Below are 15637 nucleotides of genomic sequence, written 5' to 3'. Positions count from 1 at the left end.
GTCATCCAAGCAAATACAGAGGTGTGCTTATTCTTTACAGTCTGATACTGGGTGAGAACATCAGTTCTTATGGGGATGATTGGAATTAGAAGATTGAATTTTTTTCAGAGAGTGATAGTGTTTTAAAACTATGATCCACTTGTCAGCTACTTACATAAAAATACATGCATAAAAGACATATGAGAACTTCATAAATTTCAGTGACTTAACAGAATGTGAAAATATTTACTTATATTAAAAGAAAAAATCCACTACTGAATAATTAAGCATTTGCCATCCTTACCCCACAGGGATGTTAAGAACCTCATCATTTGTTTCTTGGTGCTGATTAGCACCAAAGGACTCAGTGTGGCATAGCCGTTGCCCACCAGCATCTGGACACAACAACAAACTGGATCATTGTTCCATGACATTGCAGAAGAGGAGGAGACAGCAAAGTCCCAAAAGTACAAGACCACAAAGAGACCCATGAGCAGCAGGATGGCCCTGATGGCCCTCTGTTCTGGGGATGCTTTTGGAGACAGGCTGGTATTGTGAAGGTGCTGGCACGACCTCTTATGCTGGCACAAGAGGGTCACCATGTACCCACTGGAGAGGGCCATGAGTCTATAAGGAAGACATCCTGGAAAGTCACAGGGAGAAATACATATACCTGAACAAGTAACTTGTAGAATAAAGAGAGCAGGACTTAGTAATAAACATGAGACTGTGTGTGGTGACATTGGGGGTGGCAACAATAGAGATCAAGAAGCGACCACTGATGAGCATATTAAAGACCCACCAGGAGGAAAAGCAGCAGAGGCTCTGAGGTGAGGAGCTACACTTGAACTTTGTCAAGCAGCAGCTTCTGGGGCTGAGGGTGACAGCCTGGAGGACACTCAGCAGGCAGGTGGTACAAAAGGACAGGCCCCTCATCAGCCTGTGCAAGTAAATAACTGACTTACATATTATGTCATCCCTTAAACCCTGAGGCCCCAAAGTGTCTGCAGTTATGAACCCCACGGTCAGCAGCATCACTAGGTGGACAAGAGCTAAGTGACCAACGGTCGGGTCAGTGGGCTTGGGCCTGTGCTTGAGAGGAAATGTGGGGATGTGGGAGAGAGGCAGAGCGGTGTTGGCTGTGATCCCAACACTGATTTCACAGAAAAACACGGTGCTCGGGTGAGGAAAGCTGGGAGCTTCATTGTTCCTATTCCTCCTCATGAAGAAGCAGCATTTGGTGAGAATCTGAGAGAAAATTTTTACCATGAGTATCACCATCCTCATCCATCCTTCCCACACTATGGTCATCAGCAAAGTGTGTGGGTTCATCCTGAGGCGTTCTTTCTCCCTGCAGAGCCCAAGTCAATCCCACATCCTCCTGAGGCTTCAGAACTCTCTCTCCCCTGCCCTCCAGGACAGACTCACAGCTGGATGGACACACACACTGCCGGACCCCACAGCATCTCCACACCACCATGTTACACTTTTCAAATGTAAGCAGAATGCCTCTTCCTCTCTACAAACCTGATAAAGTCCTCAGTTCAAAGTAATTGCTCTAAATATGGGATTGAATTTGAGTGACAAAATTGTATCAGCAAGGGGACTGGGGATGTGGCTCAAGCGGTATTGCACTCTCCTGGCATGCGTGCGGCCCAGGTTCGATTCTCAGCACCACATACAAAACAAAGATGTTGTGTCCGCCGAAAACTAAAAATATGTATATAAATAAATAAATATTAAATCTCTCTCTCTCTCTCTCTCTCTCTCTCTCTCTCTCTCTCTCTTTAAAAAAAAAATTGTATCAGCCTGGAAATAAGATCCTCTTGGGCAATGGCTGCCAAGAGGGTAGCCATGCAAACATTTGTATTATGTGAGGGTCTTCTTTGTTCTGGTTAATGGCTAGAATATGATTTATTGGTAGAACACAAATGTGTCTAAGGAGCGTCTGAAGTCACAAACTGTGACTTTACGTAAATGATCTGATGCTATTAAATTCAGGACTAGAGAGGTCAACAAACACATCTGGACCATTAATATTATTTGAAAGTACGAGTAATCACAAAAATTGCTTTTTGTAGCTATTGTCTGTGTGATTGTATCAAATATCCAATAATGCCCAGGATACTAATACCAACCATTATTGTTATTATCAGATACTCCTCCATATATGACTTGAGAGTTTTAAAATATTTCCAGCTCTGTTATAGCTTGAAAAATCAAAGAAAAATTAATATGAAAGTAGCATACTTTTAATAATCCCTAAATGCTGGACACATGCAAATTAAAAAGTCATTTCTTGGAATCATCATATGTAACTTTAAGTCTTAAATATTCTAGAAACTCAAAACGGAAAAACCTAGTCTTATCAGAATGCAGTTATCAATTATTATCAGAAACACACTGTAGGCTTTTTTTTTTCAGCAGGTCAGAGGCTTATGCAATCATAGTGGTAAACACAGATATATTTTAATGAACTGGGATGATTCTTTTTTAAGGATTTAGTTAGTGGTTTCCCATGGGAGCCCAAGCTTTCAAGTCTTCCAAGAGCAAGAAACAATGTCTCTGCAGAGTTATGAAAATCTAGTGTAAAAGTTATACTAGTCATTCAGTGAGCTTTGTTCTACTGTGACTGAAAGACCTGCCAAGAACAATTTTAGAGAAGAAAGATTCTTTGGGGGCTCATGGGGTTTTGGGAGGGGGGGTTTAGAGGTCTCAGTTCACTGATGGGCAGCTCCATTCTACAAAGCCTGAGATGAAACAGGAGATTATGGTGGAAGACTGTGGCAGAGAGAAGTGGCTCACAAAATAATCAGGAAGCAAAGAGAGACTCCATTTGCCAGATACAAAATATACACCCCCAATCATGACCCACTTCCTCCAGCCACACCTCACCACCCTCAGTTTACACTCAACTAATCCCATAAAGGGATTCAAAGTGGATGCACTGATTGGATTTAGGCTCTCATAACCCAATTACTTTTTTTCTAAATCTTCTTGCTTTGTATCACACATGAGCTTTTGAATGACACCTCAAATCCAAACCACACACTACAGAACTTGGGGGTGCCCACCATGTTGAATAATGTTCTTCACCATGCAGCTGTTTGCTTTAACTGAAGCCTTTATTCATCCATAAGATGAGGGAGAGAACATGGGATAATAGGTTCCTGTCATGTATTAGCACAGATTTATTTACTGAAACTAAACATGTGAGTATACACTGTTTTCACGGCCACACAGAGATGCAGTTCTTCAATTACTGAGGGAAAGCTGCACTGTTTAGGTACCACAGATGTGGCTACAAGTAAAAATTCAGAGGTGGGTGGACACTAGGTCTCAACAATTTGAAAATTTTGATTTTTAAAATTGATACTTCATAATAACAATTAGAAAAAAGTTTGGTTTCTAACATATTAATCAAGTAAATTTATCTATTTTCACACTCAGATAATTAAGCTTCATACCTCTGATATGCCAAGTAGAGACATCAAAAATACTCATGTTATCATCCCATACTGAGTTTTACAAGTCACAGGCTATCATGAAGTCATAGACTGTCTTTAAGCACACAGCACTAAATGGTCTTCTTAACTTTTCATTTATTTGTAAACAATATACACCCACTCTCTACACATCCCTTGCATTTAAGTTACAAAATATATCCAGATAATATTTCAAAGGAGTAGGATCAATGAATGAGCAAAACCTTCCACATCATATCCTAAAAGAATAATATGAGGGCTGGAGATGTGGCTCAAGCGGTAGCGCACTCGCCTGGCATGCGTGCGGCACCACATACAGACAAAGATGTTGTGTCCGCCAAACACTAAAAAATAAATATTAAAATTCTCTCTCTCTCTCTCCCTCTCTCTCACTCTTTCTTTTAAAAAAAAGAATAATATGAGATAAATCCTGCTGTCAACTTGACTTCTCAAGTTATTCCCAGGAAATTCAGGCTTCCCTTGAAAACTCTTTTGAAAAAATGAGTCTTAAAACTACATAACCTTATAAACAGGTGAGGAAGTAGCCTGTTTGAAAAATCTGTAATCTGAAGAGATAGGACTACATAATTCTCAGATTTACTGAGGGACTGGAGTCCTACAAACATAAATGGATGAGCATAGACAGATGTATGCAGATGCTGCACAAGCTGTCATGGGGTAAGGATGTCACTACCTGAAACCAGCAAATCTTCCTTGAGGCAGAAAAGCTGATCTCCTTTCACCATGCCATGAATCCAGGAAAGTGACCCCATCAGGTGCATCCACCAGCCACCCCTGATGTTAGCTTGCATGGAGCCCCCCAAAAGACCACACAAACTATCACCAAGCATCAGTTCTCTCCAAATTTATACACCACACCTATATTAGTGAAGCCCATGCTCCGGGTATCATTGTTATATCTATATGTAATTACTAAAAGAAAGGTAGATAGATATTCTGAACATTGCATTAGACAATCTTTTTCTGAAGAATATCAATATGTTCTGACAACAAGCTAAAAGAAATCTGCTGTGTCTTTTCCTATCCATGCCTCTTCCCACTCACACTGGGGGAGACTGCACAGTTCAGGGGGTCAGGGGAAAGGACAGATACTCTCCACACAGAGCAGGATAATATAGAAGCTCTTGCAAATGACAATTTCAAAATGGAGCCGACTCACCTAATGACTCAGGTTCAAGAATGTTTTCTTGTACATGGGAGAAATCCAGTTGCTTTCAGATAGACTGGAGGAAGATCAATAAGGAGATAAATCACAGGGAAAGTAACATGGAGAAAATCTCTAAAACAGCTCACAAGTGTAAGCCCACAACAGAAAATAAAAAGGAGAGGCCATATGAGCAGTGATGTGAAAAAACAATATGTGAATGGAATAACAAAATTCAGAGAAAAGTCTGCACATACACAGTCTATGCTAAGGTTGAAGGACCTTGTTGTTCATGGTGAAAGCTGGCCAACCCATGGGAGAGAGAGAACACCATTCACATTCCTACTGATACCTGAATCCTTAAAGCATTCACTTCAGACATTGTTTTATTTTGCAATTACGAAGACCAGATGCAATCCTGAGATATATTCTGTCATCAAATTGACCAGAGATAAGTGAAAAATGCTCATGTTGGTGCTCCTGAGCCAGCACTCAGGAGAAATTGGGAGTGCAATGAAAGAGAGAAAGACCTCAGCAAACCCCCCTGTGAGTGTGGGTATGTATGGTTATGTCAGTGACCTGATGACAGGGTAAGGAAAGGAAGGGAGGAAGGAATTGTATTTTTGTCCGTGACATGAGCGTAATCTGCATATTTCTCAAGATGAATGTGAGGCATGATGATTTATGACTGGAATTAGCCAGGTGACTTAGGAACCTGAGAGAGCTCAGCTTGGCTTGATATCACTACACCATAGTAGTGGAGTTCACCATGATTGCCATTAATATTGTTCTTTTTATAAAAAAAAAAAAAAGGTAAAAATAGGGGAAAAATTCCAAGAAATGAGACTGACCATGCACACTGGAGTGAGTTAGGTGTGCAGGTACACTGGTCAACACACCCCAACTTTTGGCAGTATTTGAGCTGGAAAAGAACAACGGGAACCGGGAGAGACTGATGAAACCAGGGGAAAGCAAAATCATCACCAACTCAACAGCTGGTGCTAAGGATGACACAGCCACATGGTACCCACCAGAAAACTCCTTACCATAATTGAGCTTTCCAAAGACCCCATCATAATTATAACCTATAAGCTTCTCTCCTAATCAACAAGAGCTTTCCAAAGATTGTCAGCAGCATCTCTGTAGAGAGTTTATTGTGGGTCAAAGATTCCTTTGTTGTAAAGGCCAGGTTTCTCCTTGTGATAACTAGGTCTGTAATCAAGCTTCTTGTTGTGCAAAGGTTACTATTTTTGTTTTTCTTGGAAAAAAACTTGGGAAATATCTGTCTGACCTAAAGTATGAGACAAAGCGTTTCTTTTTTATTGAAGTTAACTTTATTTCATTTATATATTTTTGTGTGGTGCTCAGGATCAAAACCAGAACCTCACATGTGCTAGGCAACTGCTCTACCACTGAACTACAAGTCCAGCCCATGAAAGTAACAGTTAGGTACCCACCCACTGTCATGTATTCATCCCACCGACTAAAGAAAATTCTAAAGAATTTTCACATCAAGGGTCCAGAGATTTTTAGCATTAGCTCCTCTGAACCACTGCAGCTTAACTAAAATTGCTTCCTGAAATTCCTCAGATGTCTAGAATCATCTGTCCTCCATCAAAGGCACAGCATTTGTGAAATTCATGAGGTCAGGGAGGATGAACTAGAAAATCTGAGGACTATGTGAAGACAAGTATGGCATCCGTTTGCCCCAAAACTCCCTCCCCATACACACACACAAAAAAAGTAAGAATTATATACTCTGTGTTGCAAATTAAAATATTTTTAAAGTATAGTTTGGAGTGCTTGCTTACACATGGGTATCTACAGTGTCAATATTTTACACATAATTTAAGAAAACTATCAAAAATGGGTAATTACAATTGCAAAGGAAAGAAGCAGAAAAGACCTAGAGCTGCATTCTCAACAACATGAACTGTCAACACTCAGAAACACTAAGTGTCCTCTGTGAGAAGGTCTCTCTGATCAACCCAATAATGCAACAAAGACAGCATCATGTTCTCACTAAATGACTTTCCTTTTCCTTTCCCATCATATCCTTTATGTTTTATTACCAAGAAAACTAAATGTATTCACATTTATCTTAAGTACTTATAAGTACTTATCAGGAGGTGGGCAGCAACAAAAATCTCACACAAAACATGAGTTCAGGGAAGAGGAGAACATTTTGTTATACCTGGGCACACGTGTAATTCCAGCAACTCTGGAGGCTGAAGCAGCAGAATCACAAGGTTTAGGCGAGCCTGGGCAACTTAGTGAGGTCATGTCTAAAAAATAAAAAGGTCTGAGGATGTATCACAGGTGAATAAAATCATCTTTATTTTATTTATTTTTATGCAGTACTGAGGATCAAACCCAGTGCCATGAATGTGCTCAACAAGTGCTATATCTATGCCCAGTTCTGTTAAATACATTAATAATCAATGAATAAAATAAATACAAATTTTGTTTTGAAATTTTACCCTCATGAATGGGTTTGACATATCCACTATTAATGAAATTATAAGAGGTATTTTTAAATATATGGTCAAAAAATATATGGACAGCCTTCATCCTCACCAAATTCTGGTAAATTACATTCTAAGCCCTTTTCTACCAAGGCAAAGAAAATTTCTACCATCATTGGTTCTTTTATTTATAATGTAATTACAGTCCAACTTTCATTATTCCCTGATAAGACATGGCCCAGTGGAGAAAGCTCATGTGAAGTAGTGTCTCCACTAATGTAATGTTTGTTAAATTAGTAGGAGTGCAAGAAAGGTTTTTGTGAGAAAATGCTGGTTCGTATTTTGTATGAATGAGCATATTCAAACTCTTTCAAAGGTGATACTTTGTTTTCCCCCCTTTCCCATCAGCTCTTCTTATATGTAATTTTGTATAATGAGGAGGGTCTCCTTCCAAAAAAAAAAAAAAAAAAAAGAAAAGAAAACAAGGGAGAGAAATGAAGTACAGTAGATGGGGTAGAGAGAGAAGATGGGAGGGGAGGGGAGGGCAGGGGGGATAGAAGAGGATAGGAAAGATAGCAGAATACATCAGACACTAGTATGTAAAACCGTGGATGTGTAAACAATGTGATTCTGCAATCTGTATATGGGGGAAAAGTGGGACTTCATAACCCACTTGAATCAAATGTATGAAATATGATATGTCAAGAGCTATGTAATGTTTTGAACAACTAATAAAAAAACAAAGGTGATACTTTGAATGAAGAACCTCTCTTCGAATTAATTTTTTAAATTAACTTTATTTTATTTATTTATTTTTATGTGGTGCTGATGATCAAACCCAGTTCCTTAAATGTGCTCTACCACTGAGCTACAACATGCATTTTAAAAATTCTTTTTAATAACTCAAATTACAGGTCACTTTATTTTTAAAAGCTTTAATAGATTACAAAGAAGCTAAAAGAAAAATTGAGTATATTTATCGAAACTCATAGCAAAAGTCTGTGAAATGAAAAAAGAATAACATGTTCCTTGAGAAATGATATTAAGTGAACAAAAGTCATTATATTCCAGCAAAGGAATGTATAATTGAAATCAATTACAGGATTTCATATCTAAATTTATCAATAGCATTTTATATTAAAAACTACTAATTTTATTAGTCACTAAATTAAAGCAATAAGAATGCTAGCAAGAAATTTTCCCATGGAGTGGAAGGAAAACACATGGTAATTGGAGGTGGCTGCTGATCCAAACCTGAAATCTGACTGGGAGACCCCTGGTTCAGGCCCTGCCTTCCCCCATCTGGAACAGAGAGGCACTTACCAGATGGTTTGCACGGGATTCGATGACCTCAGACAAACCAGCATAGCTCATTTCTCTACAGAAAGGTAATTTTAGTGCCTCTATAAGTCTGATAAGATCTCCCCTGGGAAGAGAGAAGTATGGTGTCTCATGTGGAACATTTATATGTTTCTTAATTTTCCTTTATTCTTTCCTGGACGCTGGTACTCAGGGGAGAGCTGTGCTCCAAGCGTTCCCTAAGTTATCCTGTCACAAAAGCATGTAACACCTGAAGGGTCAGATCATGTAGTCAACACCAATTTTATTACTTTGATACCAACTTTAAATTAGTGTGAACTTATTTCAGACTTTGTAATTCCTGTACTCTGGTGAGATTCCTCGCACCTGAGCCCTCCCAGTGGCTCTGAGGGTCCTCTCCCTGCAATGTATGACAGGTATTTTCTTCTTTAAGAACTGTCACATAGAGCACCTGGTTTCTGAGTACTACAGGGTCCTGTATTCCATGGTTTCCAAGTTCTCAACTTCAGATTTCAAGATGCCAATCAAATTTCAATGATGAGCTGGGCATGGTGGTGCACACCTGTAATCCCAGCAGCTTGGAAGGCTGAGGCAGAAAGATTGTGAGTTCAAAGCCATCCTCAGCAAACTAGGGAGTCTGTGAACAAATCAGTGAGATCCTGTCTCAAAACAAAAACAAAACAAAACAAAACTAAACTAAAAATGGGGTGGGAATGTGGCTCAGTGATTAAGTGTCCCTTGGTTCAATCCTTGAAACCAAAAGGAAAGAAAGAAAGAAAAGAAAAGAAAAGAGGATGTAATAAGAAATAAAACAGCATGTATGAGTTTCTTGGGATAAACTCAACTAATATGTATAGACATTATGCTCTAATTTTTTAAAGTTAATAAATATCCATACTAAAATGAATCAATCTATAGAATATTTGAGGCAGAGCTAGTGGATAGTGGTTGAGGTAAGCCGAGGCACATTCTTTCCTGGATGATAGTACTCAGAGGAGAGCTGTGCAAACTTACCAAACCTGATGAAGGAAATCTGAAGAAGTCTATGTAGAACAAAGAAAACCATGTCTCAGTGAAACTGGGGGAAAACACTAAGGAATCAGTTTATCAGAGGCAGCATGCACTGTCCTTGGGCAAAAACAATATAAAATTCTGTTTCCAATGTAGCTTATAAAATTTATATGAAAAATTATTAGATATGTGACCAAGAGGGACCCTTTGATCTCTAAACAAAATGAAGTACCATTATTATAAGGAGACCTACTGATCTCCCTGATACTAGAATTAGAAGATGATCCTTTAAATCAGCTATTATCAATATGCATCAGCATGCAAAACACCAAAGAATGAATGTTCTCTCCCATATATGGGTGCTAACACACAATTGGAGGGGGTATTGAAGTTCAGTGAGTTTGAAAAAGGGGAATGGAGGGGGGAAAATAAAATGGAAATAGGAAAGACAGTGGAATGAATAGACATATGTTTTCTCTGTTCATATATGAATACACGACCAGTGAAACTCCGCATCATTTACAGTCACAAAAGTGAGATCCTAATTAGAATAAGATATTCTCCATGTTTGTATGAACATATCAAAATGCACTCTACTGCCATGTATAACTAAAAAGAACAAATTTTAAAAATTAAAGTTAATACAGATATAATATGTAAAAATTACCTTTTTTCTGGAGAGAGATGGAACTTTCAACAGAATCTAATGAAAACACAATGACAAAAATATGTAACTTCTGCAATGTAAAAATTCATGATGGACCTGGGGGAAGACTAGACACTGCAGAATAAGTCTCCAAGATACCTCAAAACAAGTCAAAAGCTATCAAAACTCAGAGAGAGTGATAATAAAATGTTTAAAAGTGAAATGTACATAAGTGGCCTATTAATTATTCTAAAATATCTGTCATTAAAACCACAGGAAGGAACCAAAATCAGGGAATACTAGGAGAAAATAATGGACAAATTTACCAAACCTGATGATGTGAATCTGAAGAAGTCTATTTAGAACAAAGAAAACAATGTCTTAGTACATTACAGTGAAATTGGGGGAAAACACTAAGGAATCAGTTTATCCAGAATAAAAATAAAATAGCCACATGGTATTGATTGATGCAATGCTAACTGGGTAAGTAAGATGAATGATAGCAACACTTCAGATACTGGCAGTACTTGTAAAATAGGTGGTTATCTGGAAGTGGGCTAGGATTTATTATAAATATATATTTCAAATTCCTGGGCATCTGGTAAAATAAGTTGAAAAAACTGTATTTGCACCAGGTGCAGTGGCACATGCCTGTAATCCCAATGACTCTGGAGGCTGAGGCAAAAGGATCACAATGTGGAGGCCAGCCTCAGCAACTTAGTGAGGGCCTAAGTAACTTGTTGAGATCCTGTGTCAAAATTTAAAAAAAAATCTTAAAACTGCTGGAGATGTGGTATAGTGACAAAGTGGCCCAGGGTTTAATCTCTGGTACAAAAAATAATCAAAAAATATTTGATGAAAAATGACACATGCAATAGTGTAAATGTCTCAATTAGATTATATAAGGCAGGGAAAGTATGGAATACCAAACCAATAAAATGAAAATAGCATATGTAGAAATGTTAATTCCAGTGTTTATAAGAATTTTAGAGATATATGTTTATGTTTTCTTTGTGTGTATGTGTGTGTATGTGTGTGGTATTGGGGATTGATGACCCCTGATTTTATGCATGCTAGGTAAGTTCTCCAACACTGAGCTACATTCCCAGCTCGACCAACATTTCCTTAAAAATATTAAAATTTAGAGGCTTCCATAAGGTGCTGAAAAATGAGACCAAGCTGACTATCTGTTGTTTATGATAAAATTACTTTAAATATAATAACACCTTGATCAAAAGTAAAGGAGTGGATAGACACATAAAATGCTCACATTAATCAAAAGAGTGGAAATACCTATATTAATTTCAAGAAAACATATTTTTGAGCAAGGAAATTATCGGGGACCAAGGGCTCATCATATAATGACAGAGGGGTCATTCCTCAAAAGATATAAATATACAAGAGTGAAAAATGGATAAAACTGTAATGAGAAACAGTATGATGTATATCATAACTGGAGATTTCAACACCCATTCATTGGGAATGAACAGATTCAGCAGGCAGAAAATAAGTAAAGACACAGTTACATTCACCAGTGCTACCAATCAACTGGATCTAATTGACCTTTACACATTACTTCTTCCAACAAGGTCAGGACACACATTCAAGTTTGCAAGAAACATCCAGCAAGACAGACCACATCCTAAAAGACTAGGTCATGAAACATACCTTACACAAAACTTTAAACAAATCATAATGTGATACTCACTCTAGGACCCTAATTTACTTAAGATAGAAAGCAGAGAGATAATGGGCAACTCCCCCAAATGCTTGGGGAGTTTATTCTTCTGAATAAGGCACAAAGCAATACAAATCAAGAAAGAATGTTAGCTGAACTAAAATGGAAAAGTAATCTATCAAAATTGTGATATGCAGTAAAATCAGTAACTGAGTAAATTATTGGAACTCAATGTATATTTTGGAAAAGGAAATCTAAACTCAATCATCTAAACCCCTACTTTAGGAAATCAGAAGATGAAAAGTAAATTAAATCCAAAGTAAGCAACAGAAAAAGAATGATACAAATTAAAACAAAATTGAACAACATTGCAATCAGAATATTAATGGAGAAAACCAAGGAGCCAAAACCTGGTTCTTGGACCACCTTTGCTGACCTGTGTGGGAGCCCTGGCCCAGGTGGCCTAGATTCACCCAGCCGCCGACAGGCAGAACCACGCCAGAGCTCAGGTCCAAGCCGAGGACCACCTCCTCCAATCTTTGGAGGAATCCAGGACCAGGTTAAGTACAGGTCCACCCTTTGATCCACCTGGGATCCCAGGCCTAACCTACCTCCATCTGGGGACATGGCCTGCAACACACAGTAGCCAACACCTTGTGACGAAAGACAAGGCCTAAGAGCAGCTGCATCAGAACAGGCATCCAAAGCCAGTGTAAAGCCCCCCCTTTCAGCCCCATCTCTGTAAGAGTTTGAATTCATCTTGGGACACCCCACTGCTCTCTTGAGTTAACTCCACTGTTGCCACTACTGACTTTAGTTGCAGTAGCATCCATCATAAGACACCACCAGGGTCTGGAAGCCCAACACCAAGGTGAGGTACAGGTAATCTGCAAGGATCCTCACTGCAGGAAAGGAAGACGCATAGACAACATGAAAAAACAAGAAAACAAAATGCACCAAACAAACCAGGATACTATGATAACAAAATCCAAGGACAGCACAGTCAATGAAATGTCAGAGAAGGAGTTCATAATATACATAATTAAAGTGATGGATGAATTTCAGAATGACCTAATTTTTTAAAGCAAATACAGGAAAAAAAATGATCACTCCAACAAAGAGATAAAGGAGCAAATACAGGTAGCAAAAGGTTACTTCAAGAAAGAGATAGAGATTCTGAAAAGAAAAAAGAAACTCAGAAATCCTTGAAATGATGGAAACAGTAAACCAAATACAAAACTCCATAGAAAGCATCACAAACATACTAGATAATTTGGAAGACAGAACATCAGATAATAAAGACAAAGTATATAATCTGGAAACTTATATACTTCACCACACAGTGAAGATCTTAATAAATCATGAACAGAACATCCAAGAATTATGGGATAGCATCAAAAGACCAAATCTAAGAGTTATTGGGATAGAGGAAGGAACAGAATTTCAAACCAGAGGAATGCACAATCTCTTCAACGAGATAATATCAGAAAATTTCTAAAACATGAAGGATGAATTGGAAAACCAAATACAAGAGGCTTACAGGATACCAAATGTAAAAAATTGAAACAGATCTATACCAAGGTACATTATAATAAAAATGCCTAGCATACAGAATAAGAATAAACTCTTAAAGGCCATGAGAGAGGAATCAAATCACATATAGGGGGAGACCAATATGGATCTCAATAGGTTTTTCAACCCAGACCCTCAAAGCCAGGAGATTGTGGAATAGCATATACAAAGCTCTGGAAAATAAAAAGGATGCCAACTAAGACTCTTATATTCAGCAAAATTAAGCTTCAGATTTGATGATGAAATTTAAAAAAAAAAAAAACCTTTCATGATGAACAAAAGTAAAAAGAATTCACAGTAAGAAAGCCCACACTAAAGAGCATGCTCAGTAAAATATTCCAGGTGGAGGAAATGAAAAACAACAATGAAAATTAGCAAAGGCAGAAACACATTAAAGTAAAGGTAAATCAAAGAGAAACCAAGTCAAGTTAAAAAACAAAAGAAACCAAAATGTCCAGGAATACAAATCATATAATAATAATAACCCCAAATGGAAATGGTCTAAACTCATCAATTAAAATACATAGACTGTGTCTGGGGTTCTGGCTCAGTGCCTAGCATATGTGAAGCTCTGGTTTGGATTCTCAGCACCACATATAAATAAATAAAATAAAGGTCTATTGACAACTAAAAAGAATTTAAAAAAGACATAGACTGACATATTTGATTTTAAAACCCAACAATATGTTGCCTTCAAGATATTCATCACACAGGAAAAGAAATCCACAGATTTAAGCTGAAAGGGTTGATAAAAGCACACCACTCACATGCACCATGTAAATAAGCAGGGTTTTTCCATCTTCATAACAGAAAAGTGGACTTCAAACCAAAGCTAGTGAAAAGAGATAAAGAAGGAGATTTCATACTGCTTAAGGAATTCATAATTCAACAACACATAACAATCATAAAATATGTATGTTTGAAAAACTGGGGCATCTATGTCAAACAAACCCTTCTCAAATACAAGAACAAAAAAGACCACAACACAATAACACTGGGTGACTTTTATACATCTCTCTCGCCACTGGATAGATCTTCCCAACAAAAACTAAACAAAGAAACTATAGAAATCAATAATTCAATCAATATGTTGACTTACAAACATATATAGAATATTCCCTCCATCAACAAGCAAACACGCTTTCTTCTCAGCAGCACATGGATCCATATGTTATGCCACAAAGGAAATAGTAGCAAATACAAAAAAAAGAAAGAAAAACAAAAAAAACCTAGAGATACTACCTGCATTTTATCAGATCATAATAATGGAACAAAATTAGAAAAAATAGTACATACTCTAACACCTGGAGAGTAAACAATTCACTATTGAATGACCAATGGATGACAAAAGAAATCAGAGATAAAATTTTAAAAAATACTTAGAAATGAGAATAGTGATACAACATATAAAAAATTCTGGGACACTATGAATGCAGTTCTAAGAGAAAAGTTTATTGCATTGAGCTCATTCATTAAAAGAATAGAAAATAGCCAAATTAAAAAAAAAATAAGATTGTATCTCAAAGCCCTAGAAAAAAAAGAACAAATATACACCAACAGCAGCAGGAGGCAAAATAATTAAAATCAGAGTTGAAATCAATAAAATTGAAACAAAAAAAAATCAACAAATTGAAAAACAAAATGTTTGTGAAAAAATTAACCAAATTGAGAAACCCTTAGCCAAGCTAACAAAGAGAGAAAAAACTCAAATTACTAAAAGTTGTGATGAAAAAATATATATATATCATGACAGACTGATGGAACAATGACTTACGCATTAGAACAGAGACCCTGTGCCTAACAGAAAACGAAGGCACACAGAACCAACAGTACCCAGAAACAGGGTGCTCTATGTGGGAACAAACAAGGGGGAAAGAGCCCATCACACATTGTAGGGCAAGGACCCTCAGAGCCACTGGGAAACCATGACGGGTGCCAGGAATCCATCACCCCAAAATAGAAGCATGGTCAATTGTGGAATGGTTTGAACTCATTTGACCTCAGGATCAGAATGAGTGTAACTGGGCCTGTCAATATGATGGGGACATGGACCCAATCAAGATCTCTCTCCTGAAGTGTCCAGGGAACTTAGAGAAAAGTTTGGGGCCCAGCTCTCCCAGGACTGTTGTTATCCACCAGAGAAGAAAGTAAAACTACGAGACAGGGGACATGTTCCACTGGGGATGCCACAGTTCTGTGTCCTCCAGTGGGATCTTGTCACCTTTGCAGACATTAAAATTACATCCCTGAAGAGACAGGACTTAAAGACATCCTTTCCTAAAACCTCACATCTGCTTTGGTGCTTCTCAACTGCAT

General features: G+C 37.8%; 1 pseudogene across 1 annotated transcript; it reads right to left on the bottom strand.

Moving 5' to 3' along the window:
* Positions 1-251: 251 nt before the first annotated feature.
* LOC308655445 (vomeronasal type-1 receptor 90-like) lies at positions 252-1248 on the bottom strand (annotated as a pseudogene). The gene has a single exon. The product of its transcript is annotated as a vomeronasal type-1 receptor 90-like (transcript).
* Positions 1249-15637: the final 14389 nt, after the last annotated feature.

Source organism: Spermophilus citellus, assembly GCF_964194105.1.
Source record: "Spermophilus citellus genome assembly, chromosome: 9".
Lineage (NCBI taxonomy): Eukaryota > Metazoa > Chordata > Mammalia > Rodentia > Sciuridae > Spermophilus > Spermophilus citellus.
This window is presented reverse-complemented; position numbering and strand designations above follow the sequence as displayed.